This window comes from Hirundo rustica, chromosome 34 (assembly GCF_015227805.2).
Source record: "Hirundo rustica isolate bHirRus1 chromosome 34, bHirRus1.pri.v3, whole genome shotgun sequence".
Lineage (NCBI taxonomy): Eukaryota > Metazoa > Chordata > Aves > Passeriformes > Hirundinidae > Hirundo > Hirundo rustica.
In genome coordinates this window covers 99,763-116,501 of record NC_053483.1, presented here as the reverse complement: position 1 = coordinate 116,501, position 16,739 = coordinate 99,763, and the positions used below count along the sequence as shown (strand labels likewise).

General features: G+C 54.3%; 2 pseudogenes; one reads left to right on the top strand and one right to left on the bottom strand.

Moving 5' to 3' along the window:
• Positions 1–348: 348 nt before the first annotated feature.
• On the top strand, positions 349–3,571 carry LOC120764652 (major histocompatibility complex class I-related gene protein-like; annotated as a pseudogene).
• Positions 3,572–6,259: 2,688 nt separating this feature from the next.
• On the bottom strand, positions 6,260–9,483 carry LOC120764651 (major histocompatibility complex class I-related gene protein-like; annotated as a pseudogene).
• Positions 9,484–16,739: the final 7,256 nt, after the last annotated feature.

The following is a 16,739-nucleotide window of genomic DNA, read 5'->3' as shown; positions in this document are numbered from 1 at the left end:
CCAGTTGCCATCAGCATAGTCATAGTCATTCCCAGTCACAGTCCCTTGGCCCAGTAAGATCCCAGTTTCCACCAGTATGATCCCAGTCACTCTCAGTCACTCCCAGTATATCCCAGTTGCTTCCACTAGGATCCCTGTTGCCCCAGTTCCGGTCCTGCTAGATCCCAGTGTACTCTGAACCTGCTCCCAGTGGGTCCCAGTCCTGGGCCCGGTGTATCCCAGTTTATGCTGGTGTCCTGGTCCATCCCAGACTGTCCCAGTCCATCCCGGTCCCTTCCCGGCAGCCACCGCCCTTTCCCGGATCCTGCCCCTCCCGGCCCCGGAGCTGCCGCCGGACTTCCCCCCAAGATGCTGCCGGGGCTCGGGGGCTTCGTCTCGGGCTTCGTCTGCCTGGGCTGGGGCTCGGCCTCCGCTGCGGGAGAAGGTGAGGGGGGGGTCCCCGGGGGTCGTGTTCCCCCCTCGGGGCGCGTGTGACTCCCCCATGTCCCCCCTGGCACCCCCTGGAATCCCCATTCCTGGGCACTGCGAACCTCCCGCATCCCCTTCCCCAGCTCTGGGAACCCCCGCACCCCCGTATCCTGCACCGACACCGCCCTGCACCCCCTTTCCCGGGGATCCTCCTCTCCCAGCCCCCGGATCCCCTGCTTCCGTCACTCCGGGGACCCCCGCACCCCCATTCCCGGGGGCACCTCACCCCCAGGCCTCCCTTTCCTGGGAAACCCGAACTGCGCACGGGGCTCTCCAGCCGCCCTGGGATTCACGATCCCAGGATCGTGAAAGGGAGAGAACACGAGAGAGCCAGAGCAGGACACTGGGAATCAGGGATCGCAGTGCCAGCGCCCAGTCCTGCTCCGCCGGGGCTGGGACCCGCAGCCGCAGGAAAAAATGGATCCGCGGATCGCGGGGCTTCCCCCGCTTCGGGCCGAAGCCAGCGGCTTCCAGGCAGAGTTTGAGCGCAGGGCCCGGGAGTTGGGCACAGCCCGGCCCGGGGGTCCCGCAGGGCGTGGGCGAGGAGGGTCCCGGGGGCTGGCAGCAGGGGATGCAGGGGAATCGCCGGGAATTCCGCCGCGCGCTCCCCCCGCGCTCCCTCGGGCACTTTGGCTTCCGCCCGCCCCGCGCTGCGCCGCCGGGATCTGCCCGGCCCGCGGTGACGTCACTGCAGCCTCCAGCGGCCCCTGGCGGCGCCAATGGCGGGGCCGGAGCCGGCTCTGGGGGCGGGGCCGGGGCTGGGGGCGGGGCCGCAGCGGAGCAGCGCCATGGCTCCGGGGCTGCGGCTGGGGGCGCTCCTGAGGGACCAGGGGAGGGCGGCCACAGCTGAGGGGGACCCCCGGCACCGGCACTCTGTGATCGCCCGTCCCGGAGCACCCAGGAGCCCCTCAAGCCCCATTCCTGGCCGCCGCCATCCCCCGGAACGCCCATTCCCGGGCACGGGTTCCACTCTGCACCCCCTTATCCGGCACCTACAACCCCCGCACCCCTTTCCCGGCCATCCCGCCTCTCCCACCCTCCAGAGCCCCCTTTTCTCAATCCTAGAACTCCCAAACCCCCTTCCCAGCCCTCGCAGCTCTCCCAGTCACCCCTTTCCTCCAGCCATGGCCCCCATTCCCCAAATCTCCGTGTCCCCCAGTTCTCCTCTCCCTGCGTTCCCTGCCCGTGGTGCTGTCGGAGCCCATCCCGGGGTTCCCCCCGTTGCTGTCCATGGGCTCCCTGGATGGGATCCCCTTCCAGCGCCGCCACAGCCAGCGGGGCCGGGCGGAGCCGCAGACGCCGGGGATGGCGGCCGGAGCCGAGCCGGGGTCTTGGCACAGCCAGAGGCAGCCCAAGGAGCGGCACCGGCACGGGGCCACCAGGGAGCTGCAGATGCTGCAGGAGCGGCACCGCCAGAGCGGGGCTCGGCGCGGGGAGCCGGGGCTGGGGGATCCGTGCGGCTGCCCTGGCAGCTGTGGCACTGCAATGGGGATCCGTGGGGCTGGGCCGGGATCTGGGGCGCTGGGATGTGGATCCATGCTGATGCAAGGGACTGGGATCAGGCTCTGTGAGTCTCCATCAGACTCTGGGGCTCCACAGGGCTGGGATGGGGCTCTGTGGGGCTGGGACACAATCCCGTGGGTCTCCCTGGGTCCAGTCCCTCCCCAGGGCTCCACACGCTGCAGAAGGTTTCCGGCTGTCACCTCCTGTCCCATGGGAGCACCCAGGCATCCGATCGGCTCGGCCACGGCGGGCGGGAATTCCTCTCCTTCCAGCTGGAATCCAGAAGATTTGTGGTGGCCGCCGGCGCTGCCCAGGTCGCCAAGAGGCGCTGGGAACACGATGTCTTGCCACGTGTACAGATGCTCCCCCAGCACCATCGGGATCAGCTGGATGAAGGGGGATGAAATCTGGGATCGTTCCCAACAGTGACGGCACCTTCCACACCTGGGCCAGGATCTAGGTGCTGCCGGAGGAGTGGGAGCAGCACCGGTGCAGCACCTGGAGGAGACACCAAGGCCGAGGTGGGAGGGAGGCAGCAGGATGATGGAGTGCAGGCCCCTGCCCTGCACAGACAGGCCGGGAGTGGCAGGCTGGGCATCCCTGGGAGCGGTGTGCAAAGGGTCCTACAGCTTCAGCCGCCTTGGAGCTGCGAGCATTGCAGTGAGCGCCGAGGTCTCGGGCAAGGGCCTGGCCCTGGCTTGGGGCTGGGCTGGTGGCCCAGGGAGCAAATGAACTTGCAGCTTGTTGCCCAGAGCAGGGAAGAGCAGGGGCAGTGCTGGCTGGGAGAGCATCCCTGCAAGGGCCTGCAGCACCAGGACACAAGCATACCTCAGTTCCTGAGTGTTTATTCATCTTAGTTGTCTCTTTTCAAGATTTCCTTGAAGATTAATGAGGCTGGCTTCCATCCTTTCCCAGCGCTTCTTGTCATCCCATTCACTCTTTGCTTTTCATGTGCTTTCAAAATTTTTCCTTTTTCTTTTTGAGCTGGCATGTCTTCAATTTCTTTTCCTCTCCTTCTTATATTTAACTTTCCTGCATGATTTCAGCATTTGAATTGGAGTACTTTTGGAGAGTGTTGGTCCTTTTCACTGCCCTGCAATTCATCTCATTCCATTTGGTGTCAACCAAGCCAGTTCCAAATTTTCTCGGTTGTTTTCACTTGCACTGTTTCTCATTATATCTCCTTTTTTGAGTGTTCGACTTTGTTCTTTGTTTACAAGATTTCATTCCCTTTCCTGGAAGGAAGACTTTCTTTAAAGAAGTGGGAAAGAAATCTTGCAATTCCAATGAAGATTAATTGGGCAGGCTCCCATTCCTTTCCCTGCACTTCTTGTTGTTCCATTCCGTCTTTGCTTTTGAAGTGCTTTCCAAATTTTCCCTTTCTCATTTTAAGCTTCCATGTCTTCAATTCCTTTTCCTCTCCTTTTTCATTTACCTTTCTTGCCTGATTGCAGCATTTGAATTGGCATACCTTTGGCAAGAGTTTGTCCTTTTAAGTGCCCCTCATTTCGTCTCAGTCTATTTGGTCTCAACCCCTCCAGTTCCATATTTTCTTGATTGTTTTCATTCCCACAGTTCCTCATCATATCTCCTTTCTTGAGCGTTTGTTAGACTTTGTTCCCCATATTCAAGATTTCAATGAAGATTAACTGGGCAGGCTTCCCTCGCTTTCCCTGCACTTCTTGTCATGCCATTCACTATTTGCTGTTCACGTGCCTTCAAAATTTTCCCTATTTCGTTTTAAGCTTGCATGTCTTCAATTCCTTCTCCTCTCCTTCTTTGATTTACCTTTCTTGCCTAGTGTCAGCATTTGAATTAGAGCACTTTTGGCAAGTGTTGGTCCTTTTCACTTCCCCTCAATTCATCCCAGTCCATTTGGTCTCAATCCCTCTGGTTCCATATTTTCTCGGTTGTTTTCATTTGCACTGTTTTTATCATATCTCTTTTCTTGAGTGTTTGTTCGACTTTGTCCTCTCTTTTCAAGATTTCATTGCCTTTCCTGAAAAGAAGACTTTCCTTAAGGAAGACGGAATGAAATCTTGCAATTTCAATGAAGATTAATTGGGCAGATTTCCGTCCCTTTCCCTGCACTTCTTGTCATCCCATTCACACTTTGCTTTTCACGTGCTTTCAAAATTTTCATTTTTCGTGTTAAGCTTGGATGTCTTCAATTCCTTTTCCTCTCCTTCTTTGATTTACCTTTCTTGCCTGATTTCAGCCTTTGAATTGGAGTACATTTGGGAATTGTTGGTCTTCTTCACTGCCCCTCATTTCATCTCAGGCCATTTGGTCTCAATCCATTTGTTACCAAATTTTCGTGATTGTTTCCATTCCCACTCTTTCTCGTCATATCTATGTTTCTGAGTGTTTGTTAGTCTTAGTTCTTTATTTTCAAGACTTGAGTGAAGATTAATTCAGCAGGCTTCCATCCCTTTCTCTGGACTTCTTGTCATCTGTTGGGAGTTAAGTTTTCTTGTGGAATTTTTCCCCCATAAGTTGCTAGGAGACTAAATACTGATGCTTAAATGGGTACTTGCCCCGTACAGAAGGTGTGGATCACTTAGTTTAGGGGGAGGAGGGAAAGGCTCCCGGGGCAGAGGGTGCTGGTTTTTTTTGGCTGCTCGTTTTTTTCCGGGGAGGATGGTTGAGCGATGGCCAGTTGCATGGAGTCCACAGTTAGCGGAGGAGTCCAGTCCATTTCATCTGCTGGAGCACCCCGGGAGTTCACAGCTCTTCGCCTGCGCTGCTGGATTTGGTCAGCCTGGGTCCAGCCACCGCGGCTTCTTCAGCACTACTCACTTTGCCTGCCAGGACACCCCCCTGCCTGCTGGGGACAACCCACCATTTCCAGCCATCAGCCCCGAGTTTTTCACCGTTTCGGTTTGGTACTCTTGGGATCCCAAGAGATCAGACTACCTGGGACTTGTGAGACAAAGCCCCTTGGGGTTCTTGGTTCTGTTTTATTAGTAGTATAATTGCTGTTGTTTGTCTGTCCTGTTATATTTACTAGTTCTACCCGTGTTGCCAGGGCAGAAGTGGGTTTCCCATCCCACCTTCCCATGTCTTCCCCATGGTCACGCAGAAAGTACCACATGTCAGCTCGTGGGGTGTACCCTGTCTCTCTAGCTGCGGGCTGTTGAGCTCTGACTCTGGGGCCTGTAACTCACACCGGTGCCACCAGCAGATGAAATGGACTGGACTCCTCCGCTAACTGTGGACTCCATGCAACTGGCCATCGCTCAACCATCCTCCCCGGAAAAAAAACGAGCAGCCAAAAAAAACCAGCACCCTCTGCCCCGGGAGCCTTTCCCTCCTCCCCCTAAACTAAGTGATCCACACCTTCTGTACGGGGCAAGTACCCATTTAAGCATCAGTATTTAGTCTCCTAGCAACTTATGGGGGAAAAATTCCACAAGAAAACTTAACTCCCAACAGATGACAAGAAGTCCAGAGAAAGGGATGGAAGCCTGCTGAATTAATCTTCACTCAAGTCTTGAAAATAAAGAACTAAGACTAACAAACACTCAGAAACATAGATATGACGAGAAAGAGTGGGAATGGAAACAATCACGAAAATTTGGTAACAAATGGATTGAGACCAAATGGCCTGAGATGAAATGAGGGGCAGTGAAGAAGACCAACAATTCCCAAATGTACTCCAATTCAAAGGCTGAAATCAGGCAAGAAAGGTAAATCAAAGAAGGAGAGGAAAAGGAATTGAAGACATCCAAGCTTAACACGAAAAATGAAAATTTTGAAAGCACGTGAAAAGCAAAGTGTGAATGGGATGACAAGAAGTGCAGGGAAAGGGACGGAAATCTGCCCAATTAATCTTCATTGAAATTGCAAGATTTCATTCCGTCTTCCTTAAGGAAAGTCTTCTTTTCAGGAAAGGCAATGAAATCTTGAAAAGAGAGGACAAAGTCGAACAAACACTCAAGAAAAGAGATATGATAAAAACAGTGCAAATGAAAACAACCGAGAAAATATGGAACCAGAGGGATTGAGACCAAATGGACTGGGATGAATTGAGGGGAAGTGAAAAGGACCAACACTTGCCAAAAGTGCTCTAATTCAAATGCTGACACTAGGCAAGAAAGGTAAATCAAAGAAGGAGAGGAGAAGGAATTGAAGACATGCAAGCTTAAAACGAAATAGGGAAAATTTTGAAGGCACGTGAACAGCAAATAGTGAATGGCATGACAAGAAGTGCAGGGAAAGCGAGGGAAGCCTGCCCAGTTAATCTTCATTGAAATCTTGAATATGGGGAACAAAGTCTAACAAACGCTCAAGAAAGGAGATATGATGAGGAACTGTGGGAATGAAAACAATCAAGAAAATATGGAACTGGAGGGGTTGAGACCAAATAGACTGAGACGAAATGAGGGGCACTTAAAAGGACAAACTCTTGCCAAAGGTATGCCAATTCAAATGCTGCAATCAGGCAAGAAAGGTAAATGAAAAAGGAGAGGAAAAGGAATTGAAGACATGGAAGCTTAAAATGAGAAAGGGAAAATTTGGAAAGCACTTCAAAAGCAAAGACGGAATGGAACAACAAGAAGTGCAGGGAAAGGAATGGGAGCCTGCCCAATTAATCTTCATTGGAATTGCAAGATTTCTTTCCCACTTCTTTAAAGAAAGTCTTCCTTCCAGGAAAGGGAATGAAATCTTGTAAACAAAGAACAAAGTCGAACACTCAAAAAAGGAGATATAATGAGAAACAGTGCAAGTGAAAACAACCGAGAAAATTTGGAACTGGCTTGGTTGACACCAAATGGAATGAGATGAATTGCAGGGCAGTGAAAAGGACCAACACTCTCCAAAAGTACTCCAATTCAAATGCTGAAATCATGCAGGAAAGTTAAATATAAGAAGGAGAGGAAAAGAAATTGAAGACATGCCAGCTCAAAAAGAAAAAGGAAAAATTTTGAAAGCACATGAAAAGCAAAGAGTGAATGGGATGACAAGAAGCGCTGGGAAAGGATGGAAGCCAGCCTCATTAATCTTCAAGGAAATCTTGAAAAGAGACAACTAAGATGAATAAACACTCAGGAACTGAGGTATGCTTGTGTCCTGGTGCTGCAGGCCCTTGCAGGGATGCTCTCCCAGCCAGCACTGCCCCTGCTCTTCCCTGCTCTGGGCAACAAGCTGCAAGTTCATTTGCTCCCTGTGCCACCGGCTGAGCCCCAAGCCAGGGCCGGGGCCTTGCCCGAGACCTCGGCGGTCGCTGCAATGCTCGCAGCTGCGAGGCGGCTGCAGCTGCAGGAACCTTTGCACACCGCTCCCAGGGATGCCCAGCCTGCCACTCCCGGCCTGTCTGTGCAGGGCAGGGGCCTGCACTCCATCATCCTGCTGCCTCCCTCCCAGCTCAGCCTTTGTGTCTCCTCCAGGTGCTGCACCGGTGCTGCTCCCACTCCTCCGGCAGCACCTAGATCCTGGCCCAGGTGTGGAAGGTGCCGTCACTGTTGGGAACGATCCCAGATTTCATCCCCCTTCATCCAGCTGATCCCGATGGTGCTGGGGGAGCATCTGTACACGTGGCAAGACATCGTGTTCCCAGCGCCTCTTGGCGACCTGGGCAGCGCCGGCGGCCACCACAAATCTTCTGGATTCCAGCTGGAAGGAGAGGAATTCCCGCCCGCCGTGGCCGAGCCGATCGGATGCCTGGGTGCTCCCATGGGACAGGAGGTGACAGCCGGAAACCTTCTGCAGCGTGTGGAGCCCTGGGGAGGGACTGGACCCAGGGAGACCCACGGGATTGTGTCCCAGCCCCACAGAGCCCCATCCCAGCCCTGTGGAGCCCCAGAGTCTGATGGAGACTCACAGAGCCTGATCCCAGTCCCTTGCATCAGCATGGATCCACATCCCAGCGCCCCAGATCCCGGCCCAGCCCCACGGATCCCCATTGCAGTGCCACAGCTGCCAGGGCAGCCGCACGGATCCCCCAGCCCCGGCTCCCCGCGCCGAGCCCCGCTCTGGCGGTGCCGCTCCTGCAGCATCTGCAGCTCCCTGGTGGCCCCGTGCCGGTGCCGCTCCTTGGGCTGCCTCTGGCTGTGCCAAGACCCCGGCTCGGCTCCGGCCGCCATCCCCGGCGTCTGCGGCTCCGCCCGGCCCCGCTGGCTGTGGCGGCGCTGGAAGGGGATCCCATCCAGGGAGCCCATGGACAGCAACGGGGGGAACCCCGGGATGGGCTCCGACAGCGCCACGGGCAGGGACCGCAGGGAGAGGAGAACTGGGGGGACACGGAGATTTGGGGAATGGGGGCCATGGCTGGAGGAAAGGGGTGACTGGGAGAGCTGCGAGGGCTGGGAAGGGGGTTTGGGAGTTCTAGGATTGAGAAAAGGGGGCTCTGGAGGGTGGGAGAGGCGGGATGGCCGGGAAAGGGGTGCGGGGGTTGTAGGTGCCGGATAAGGGGGTGCAGAGTGGAACCCGTGCCCGGGAATGGGCGTTCCGGGGGATGGCGGCGGCCAGGAATGGGGCTTGAGGGGCTCCTGGGTGCTCCGGGACGGGCGATCACAGAGTGCCGGTGCCGGGGGTCCCCCTCAGCTGTGGCCGCCCTCCCCTGGTCCCTCAGGAGCGCCCCCAGCCGCAGCCCCGGAGCCATGGCGCTGCTCCGCTGCGGCCCCGCCCCCAGCCCCGGCCCCGCCCCCAGAGCCGGCTCCGGCCCCGCCATTGGCGCCGCCAGGGGCCGCTGGAGGCTGCAGTGACGTCACCGCGGGCCGGGCAGATCCCGGCGGCGCAGCGCGGGGCGGGCGGAAGCCAAAGTGCCCGAGGGAGCGCGGGGGGAGCGCGCGGCGGAATTCCCGGCGATTCCCCTGCATCCCCTGCTGCCAGCCCCCGGGACCCTCCTCGCCCACGCCCTGCGGGACCCCCGGGCCGGGCTGTGCCCAACTCCCGGGCCCTGCGCTCAAACTCTGCCTGGAAGCCGCTGGCTTCGGCCCGAAGCGGGGGAAGCCCCGCGATCCGCGGATCCATTTTTTCCTGCGGCTGCGGGTCCCAGCCCCGGCGGAGCAGGACTGGGCGCTGGCACTGCGATCCCTGATTCCCAGTGTCCTGCTCTGGCTCTCTCGTGTTCTCTCCCTTTCACGATCCTGGGATCGTGAATCCCAGGGCGGCTGGAGAGCCCCGTGCGCAGTTCGGGTTTCCCAGGAAAGGGAGGCCTGGGGGTGAGGTGCCCCCGGGAATGGGGGTGCGGGGGTCCCCGGAGTGACGGAAGCAGGGGATCCGGGGGCTGGGAGAGGAGGATCCCCGGGAAAGGGGGTGCAGGGCGGTGTCGGTGCAGGATACGGGGGTGCGGGGGTTCCCAGAGCTGGGGAAGGGGATGCGGGAGGTTCGCAGTGCCCAGGAATGGGGATTCCAGGGGGTGCCAGGGGGGACATGGGGGAGTCACACGCGCCCCGAGGGGGGAACACGACCCCCGGGGACCCCCCCCTCACCTTCTCCCGCAGCGGAGGCCGAGCCCCAGCCCAGGCAGACGAAGCCCGAGACGAAGCCCCCGAGCCCCGGCAGCATCTTGGGGGGAAGTCCGGCGGCAGCTCCGGGGCCGGGAGGGGCAGGATCCGGGAAAGGGCGGTGGCTGCCGGGAAGGGACCGGGATGGACTGGGACAGTCTGGGATGGACCAGGACACCAGCATACACTGGGATACACCGGGCCCAGGACTGGGACCCACTGGGAGCAGGTTCAGAGTACACTGGGATCTAGCAGGACCGGAACTGGGGCAACAGGGATCCTAGTGGAAGCAACTGGGATATACTGGGAGTGACTGAGAGTGACTGGGATCATACTGGTGGAAACTGGGATCTTACTGGGCCAAGGGACTGTGACTGGGAATGACTATGACTATGCTGATGGCAACTGGGACTATGCTGGGAATGTCTGTATCCATACTGGGGTGACTGGGAACACACTGAGAGTGGCTGAGTCTACACTGGGGACAACTGGGATTGGCTGGGACCATGCTGGGGGAAACTGGGATCATACATGGAATGACTGGGTTTATGCTAGGGGCAACTGAGAGCAACTGGGATTTACAGGGACTGACTGGAATCATGCTGAAAGAAACTCAGATGAGGTGGGAGTGACTGGGAGCATGCTGGGGGTGACTGGGATGTACTGGGAGAGACAGGGAGTCACTGAGATCATACTGGAGGCTACGGAGGTCGTGCTGACATTGACAGGGAGCAACTGGGATCACACTGGGAGCCACTGGCATCAGACTGGGATTGACAGGGAGCTACTGGAATTAGGCTGCAAGTGACTGACTTCACACTGGGAATGACTACAATCATACTGGGATTAGAGTGGATGTCAGTGGACCTTGACTGGGGATTACTGGGAGCTGCCAGGCTCATGTTCGCAGCCAAGGACACATGGGGAGGAACTGGGATAAAACTGGGGACAAGTGAATGACACTGAGGTAACTGGGAGTGCCTGGGAATGACTATGAGAATGTCCATGGCCACTCGGATATACTGGGAGTGTCTGGGACCATAGGCGTCGTGACTGGGACCAAACTGGGAGAGACTGGCTATGTGCTGGGGGGAACTGAGACCGTGCTGTGGACACTGGGAACAAGTGAGAGTGATTGGAGCCCTGCTGCGAGAGACTGGAATCTACTGGCAGTGACTAGGACTATGCTCGGGGTAACTGGGAGAACTGGGAACACACTGGATGAAAGTGGGAGGAACTGGAAGCAACTGGGACCGTGCTGGGGGCAAATGGCATTATAATAGGGAATGACTGGGAGTAACTGGGCTCAAACTGGGAGCAGCAACTTCCAGCACCAAGACCCCCAAACCCCATTCCCGGCCATCCCGCCCCTCCAGCCCCAGCAGCCCCCACGGGGGTCCCGGCAATCCCAGGGCTCCCCCTCTCTCGGGGTCCCTGCTTTGCAGTTCTGGGGCTCTCCTTTCTCCAGGGTCCCACTCAGGGAAGCTGTGGCTCTCCCAGGGCTCCCCAAACCCGGTGTCCCCCCGCTGGTCCCGCCGGTCCCCACGTGGCCCCGGCAGAGCTCAGAGGGCCCGGCCGCGAAGCCCAACCCCCACCGCGGGGGGACCCGCATCCCCTCGGACCCCACTGGGGCTCTGCTGCCACCGGGACCCCCAAAAACACATCCCGGGGAGCTCCTGATGTCTCCCTCAGTGGAATCTGCTACTCAGCTTTGGAACCTTGTAAACTCCAAACATTCTCCCCCCCAAAAAAACCCCAAACCCAGGGACCCCCCGGGATATTTGGGTCCTCGTCCGCAATGGATGGGAGCGGGGTCTTTTCTGTTCCCGCTTCCCTCAGTGTGGGCTGGAGGTGATCTCCACAGAGCGGAGTTTCTGCTGGGGTCTCCGCAGTGCTCCTTGTTGCTCTTAGCTCGGATCAAGGTTTTCTGTGCTGATAATGGGAGGCAGGTCATGTCCATCCTCCTCCCCTTATGGGGGGTGCCCTGATCGTCTCCATTCGTGGTTAGCTGGGTGCTGGGCTGGAGGTGGTCTCTGTGGAGCGGAGTCTCTGCTGCGGTCTCTGCAGCCCTCGTTGCTGGGCGGAGAGGAGAGGGAGAGGGAGAGGGAGAGGGAGAGGGAGAGGGAGAGGGAGAGGGAGAGGGAGAGGGAGAGGGAGAGGGAGAGGGAGAGGGAGAGGGAGAGGGAGAGGGAGAGGGAGAGGAGAGGGAGAGGGAGAGGGAGAGGGAGAGGAGCTGAACGCGGTGCCGCCGCCGCCGCCGCTCTCCAAACCCTGTCTAAGCCCCGCCTCTTTTGACGACAGCCAATGGGCGTCCAGGAACTGCCTGAGGGGCAGAGCAAGCAGCATTGGGTGACCCAACAGAGAGGGGGCGTGACCAGAACCGGACCGAGCAATCTGATTGGTCAGGAGGCAGAGGGTTCTAAAAGGGGCGGGGCGCGGGCCCGGGGTCACCCCGGGATTTTGGGAGCCGCTCCAGGTGTCCCCAGTCCCTCTCCAGCTCTCCTGGAGCCCCTTCACGCCCTGCAAGGGGCTCTGAGCTCTCCCTGTGTGAAAAATGCATATTATATGGCTCTACGCAAGATATTTACTATATGTGTTATGTTGTGCTAATTGTTAATGTGGTATTAATATTTTGATAGTATGGTAAATGTAGTTTTGTAGTTAAAATGTAGTTTTTACGTACCAACCACAGGAAAATATAAATCTTTCAAAGAAGAAAGCATTTACTACTTTCTTATCAGAAGAGACCAGCTCCTCCTGCTTCTCTCAGCCTGGTGGACGCCATAGAGATTAAAGGAAAAAAGTGATACTAACCAGAGACAATTCTTAGTTAGAATGGAATTTATGCATTATGTATAAATTGTATGAATATTCAACAGGCTATTGCTTTTAAGAGATAATTTTTTGTTAACAGGGGTCCTTCTTCAGAGCTTGTAGCTCGGGAGAGGCACCCAGACGTCTGTAACTTTGTTTTTATTGTCTTGTATTGTCCTAACTCTAAAACTGTTCAATTTTTTACTCTAATTCTATTTTTATAACCATCTTATTTACTATTAAACTTTTAAAATTTTAAAACAAGTGATCGGCGTTTATCACAATTATGGTAGCAGAGGATGGTTATAACACCTCACTGCTGGTGCCTTAGGAGAATCAGAGTGAGGACGGCGTGCCCTGCCCAGTTTGGCAGCCTCGCTCTGTGTTCCCCTGCTGTGACCGGCAGATGCAGGTTACGATCAATGGACAAAGGAAGGCAATAAAACAAAGAAAGGGAAAAGATTCCCTAAAACCGTGGTAGTTAGCCCCTAAGACTAAAGTGTACACGAAGACAAAGACCCAAGGACAAAGGACAGGTAAGTATTAGTTTGGAGGGGCGGTTAAAGGGGGGGATGAATGTGTGTGAATGAGAGGCAGCTGGTTATCCCAGACTTGCTAAGCGAGTGCGGAGTTTCTGACGCTGCGTTTCCGTTCTTTCGCGAGAAAGACGGCCAGTAAAGAGACGAAGCGAGTAATGAGAAGAGTGAGAGAACCCCCCCAGGGAAACTGGGACTGAATTTCAGAAAAGGGGTGGGACCCCTAGGAAGCAAAAAGTCTGCTGGATTGAGGGGTAAGTGCCCAAGAGCATCCAGGACTAAAACTTTTGCTGGGTTGAGGGATTAATATCCCAAGAGCACCCAGAGTTAAGCAAAAAGTCTGCTGGATTGAGGGGTAAGTGCCCAAGAGCATCCAGGACTGAAACCTGCTGGGTTGAGGAATTGTGCCAAGAGCACCGAGGGTTTTGCCGGATTGAGGTTATGCCCAAGAGCATCTGGGGTTGAACAACACAGCTAGATTGAGGGATAAAGTGCCCGAGAGCATCTGGGGTTGGACAACACAGCTGGATTGAGGGGATATCCAAGAGCACCGGGACTGGCCAGTGTGATAAACGTTAACTATTTTTTGTTCACTGGAGATCAAATAACTCAAGATAACAGGAAGTTACTATGTCACTATCTAAGCTTATAGGCAAACAGACCCTTGCCCATTCCTTCTCTACTTGCTTAATCAGCTTTAAGTTTCAGGAATTCCAGCTTACAACTACAGCCTTCATCTCTGCGACCACCGAGGGACAGAAAGAGACCCTCCTAGCAACACGTCACACATACATCATCGGAGGAAAGAAGCAAGATAAAAGCAAGACTGAAAAACCTGCCAAGGCACGGCAGTTGGTGGAGCGAGACTCCCCTGCCGTCCAGCGCTGTATTTGCCTTTGCTTTGCCTGCTGTAATGTAATAAATTCCTATTGGAACTTTTCTTCGTGTTCATAGTCTATTACAATTTGGTGCCGTGACTCGGATCCACCTGCAAGATAGGACTTTTGGTTCTGCCTGGGGGGCGCCCCGCCGATCAGTCGGCGGCCCTGGTAGACCCGATTCCTATCTCGGTTGGACCGACGAACCTAAATTCAAAGCATTAGGCAAAGGAAGCCGGCAGACCCTATAAACTTTGTGCACAAAGGTCCGGACGAAGACGCAAGACGCGTGAGTATCTGTGTGGAAGATTCCGTTCGGTCGGGGTCGGGTATCCTGGAGTGCTGCGAGTGTGTGTGTGTGTGAGAGGAAAACCGGCAGCTTGGATTTTCCAAGCGATTGTGGACCCTCAGTAGTGCGGTTCTCATTGTCCGAGAGGGCGTGAGCCACGAACAAGGGGAAGCGAGTGATTTCTGCACCATACTTGTGTGAGGGCACTCCAGAAGATGGGACAGGGGAAGAGCAGGCCCTCTACTCCCATAAAACAGATAGCCCACTGGGGTTCATATTAGACAATTGGAAACATTACCCTAACACAGGGGGTAAAGATAAAGCTAAAATGATCCATTATTGTGTGGTAGTATGGGGTGGAAAGGAGATTTCCTGGAATATTTTTTGGCCTATTTTTGGATCATCAGAAGATTGGGTGAGGCAAAAACTCAACTTGTGGGTAAACACTAAAATTCCTGTTAGTCAGGAAGAAAGTGAATATGCTAATGTATGGGTTACAAGACCTGGGGGTGAAGTGCTCCTGTTTCCCCTCAAAGAGGGAGGACGAAAGAAAGACAGGAGTAAAGAGGAAGAAGCCTTACTAATCCCACCTCCTTACATACCCCCTCAGAACCCCCAGATTCCGGATGCACCTCCAATAGAGCCTCATGAAGCAGGGAGTAATCCCGAGCCCCCCGAGGAAGTGCAGGGACCCATAACCCGAGGTCGGGCTAGACAGCATAACCTATATCCCCTAAGAGAAATGCCTGTGGCGGGGGGCCAGGGACCTCACCCAGTGATAGGGTTTGTTTCAGTACCTTTGAGTTCTGGGGATGTTCGGGAATTTAAGAGGGAGATGGGGAGCCTCCTGGAAGATCCTTTGGGGGTGGCCGAGAGACTGGACCAATTTTTGGGACCCAGTATTTATACTTGGGGCGAGTTGCAAGCCATATTAAATATTCTCTTCACGGTCGAGGAAAGAAATATGATTAGACGAGCGAGGATGCAGATATGAGATTCACAACATGCACAAGGACCTTTAGCAGACACCAAGTGGCCTTTGCAGGATCCCAATTGGAATCATCAGCAGCAGGATCACAGAATCAATATGCAGGATCTGAGGGGGATAATAGTACAGGGGATCCGGGAAGCGGTGCCTAGGGGGCAGAACATCAACAAAGCATTTAATGAGAGACAGAAAAAGGAGGAGACACCTACGGATTAGCTAGAACGCTTGGAAAAAAAAAAACAAAAAAAAACCACCAACCCAAACCTGTAGATGTACTCGGGCTTAGATCCTGAGACACCGTTAGAGCAAGCACTACTAAAAACACAATTTGTGGCTAAATCGTGGGAAGATATCAGAAAGAAGTTAGAAAAATTAGATAATTGGCAAGATAGAGACCTGGATGAGCTATTGAGGGAAGCACAGAAGGTATATGTGAGAAGAGATGAAGAGAGTCACAAGAGACAAGTAAGAATGATGGTGGCAGCAGTAAGGGAGACTAGGAGAATTGATGCCCCTCCCAAAACAAGTCAAGTGGCCCAGAGAAATGGGGGAGGGGTTCTCCGGGTAGAGAAAAAAGGATGGAGGCGTATGTTTCTACTGTGGGAATGAAGGACACTTTCGGAGAAACTGCAGGAAGCAGCTGAGGGATGAGAGAGTCTTCAAAGAGGACTGAAGGAGTCAGGGGCTTCATTTGCTGGGGACACGGAAACATCAGGAGCCCTTGATAAAATTAAAAATAGGTCCTCAGCAGCAGGAATTTGAGTTTTTAGTAGATACTGGAGCTGAGCGATCGACAGTCCAGGTACTACCGGAGGGATGTAAGATATCAAAGGAAACTGCTCAAGTGGTAGGGGCGAAGGGGGAGCCCTTTAAAGTCCCTGTTATTAAGAATGTACTGGTGGAATCAAGGTCCAAAATGGGAATAGGGAACCTTCTACTAGTACCAGAAGCAGATTATAATTTGTTAGGGAGAGACTTAATTATAGAAATGGGTATTAATATAGAAGTAGTAAATGAGGAAATCAAAATAAAACTCTGTCCCTTGAGGGTAGAGGATGAGGAAAAAATTAACTCAGAAGTATGGTACACTCCTGATAGTGTAGGAAGGTTGAATATACCCCCCTTCTCGGTAATCATTAAAGATCCAGAGACACCGATAAGGGTTAAACAGTACCCCATCTCCCCAGAGGGGGGTAGGTTGTTTGTAGATGGCTCATCGCGAGTAATTAATGGAAAAAAGGTCTCTGGCTATGCAATAGTTGGGGGAGAAGGACTTGCAGTTATCAAATCAGGCCCTCTAAGTGGATCTTGGTCGGCGCAGGCCTGTGAACTTTATGCTGTACTGCGGGCATTGCAGTTGTTGAAGGATAAATCAGGTACCATCTATACTGACTCAAAATATGCCTATGGGATTATACACACTTTTGGGAAAATATGGGAAGAACGGGGGTTGATAAACTCCCAGGGAAAAAACCTGGTTCACCAGGATCTAATCAGGAAACTGCTGAAGGCCTTGAGGGGACCTAGGAAAATTGCTGTTGTTCACTTGAAAGGGCATCAAAAGGGATTGGATTTTAAAAGCAGGGGAAATAATGCAGCAGATCAAGAAGCAAGAAGGGCTGCTTTGCAGACGTCACAATCTACCCCCCAGAAAGATCCGAAGGCTGGAAGAAAAGAGCGTGAGACTAGCAGAGGGAATTTGCAAAAGATATATAGTTTTACTATGCAGGAAGAAGAAAAGATGAAAGGAATGGGGTTGAGAGAAGACCCAGAAGGGGAATGGCGACTTCCAGAGGATAATAGAACTGTACT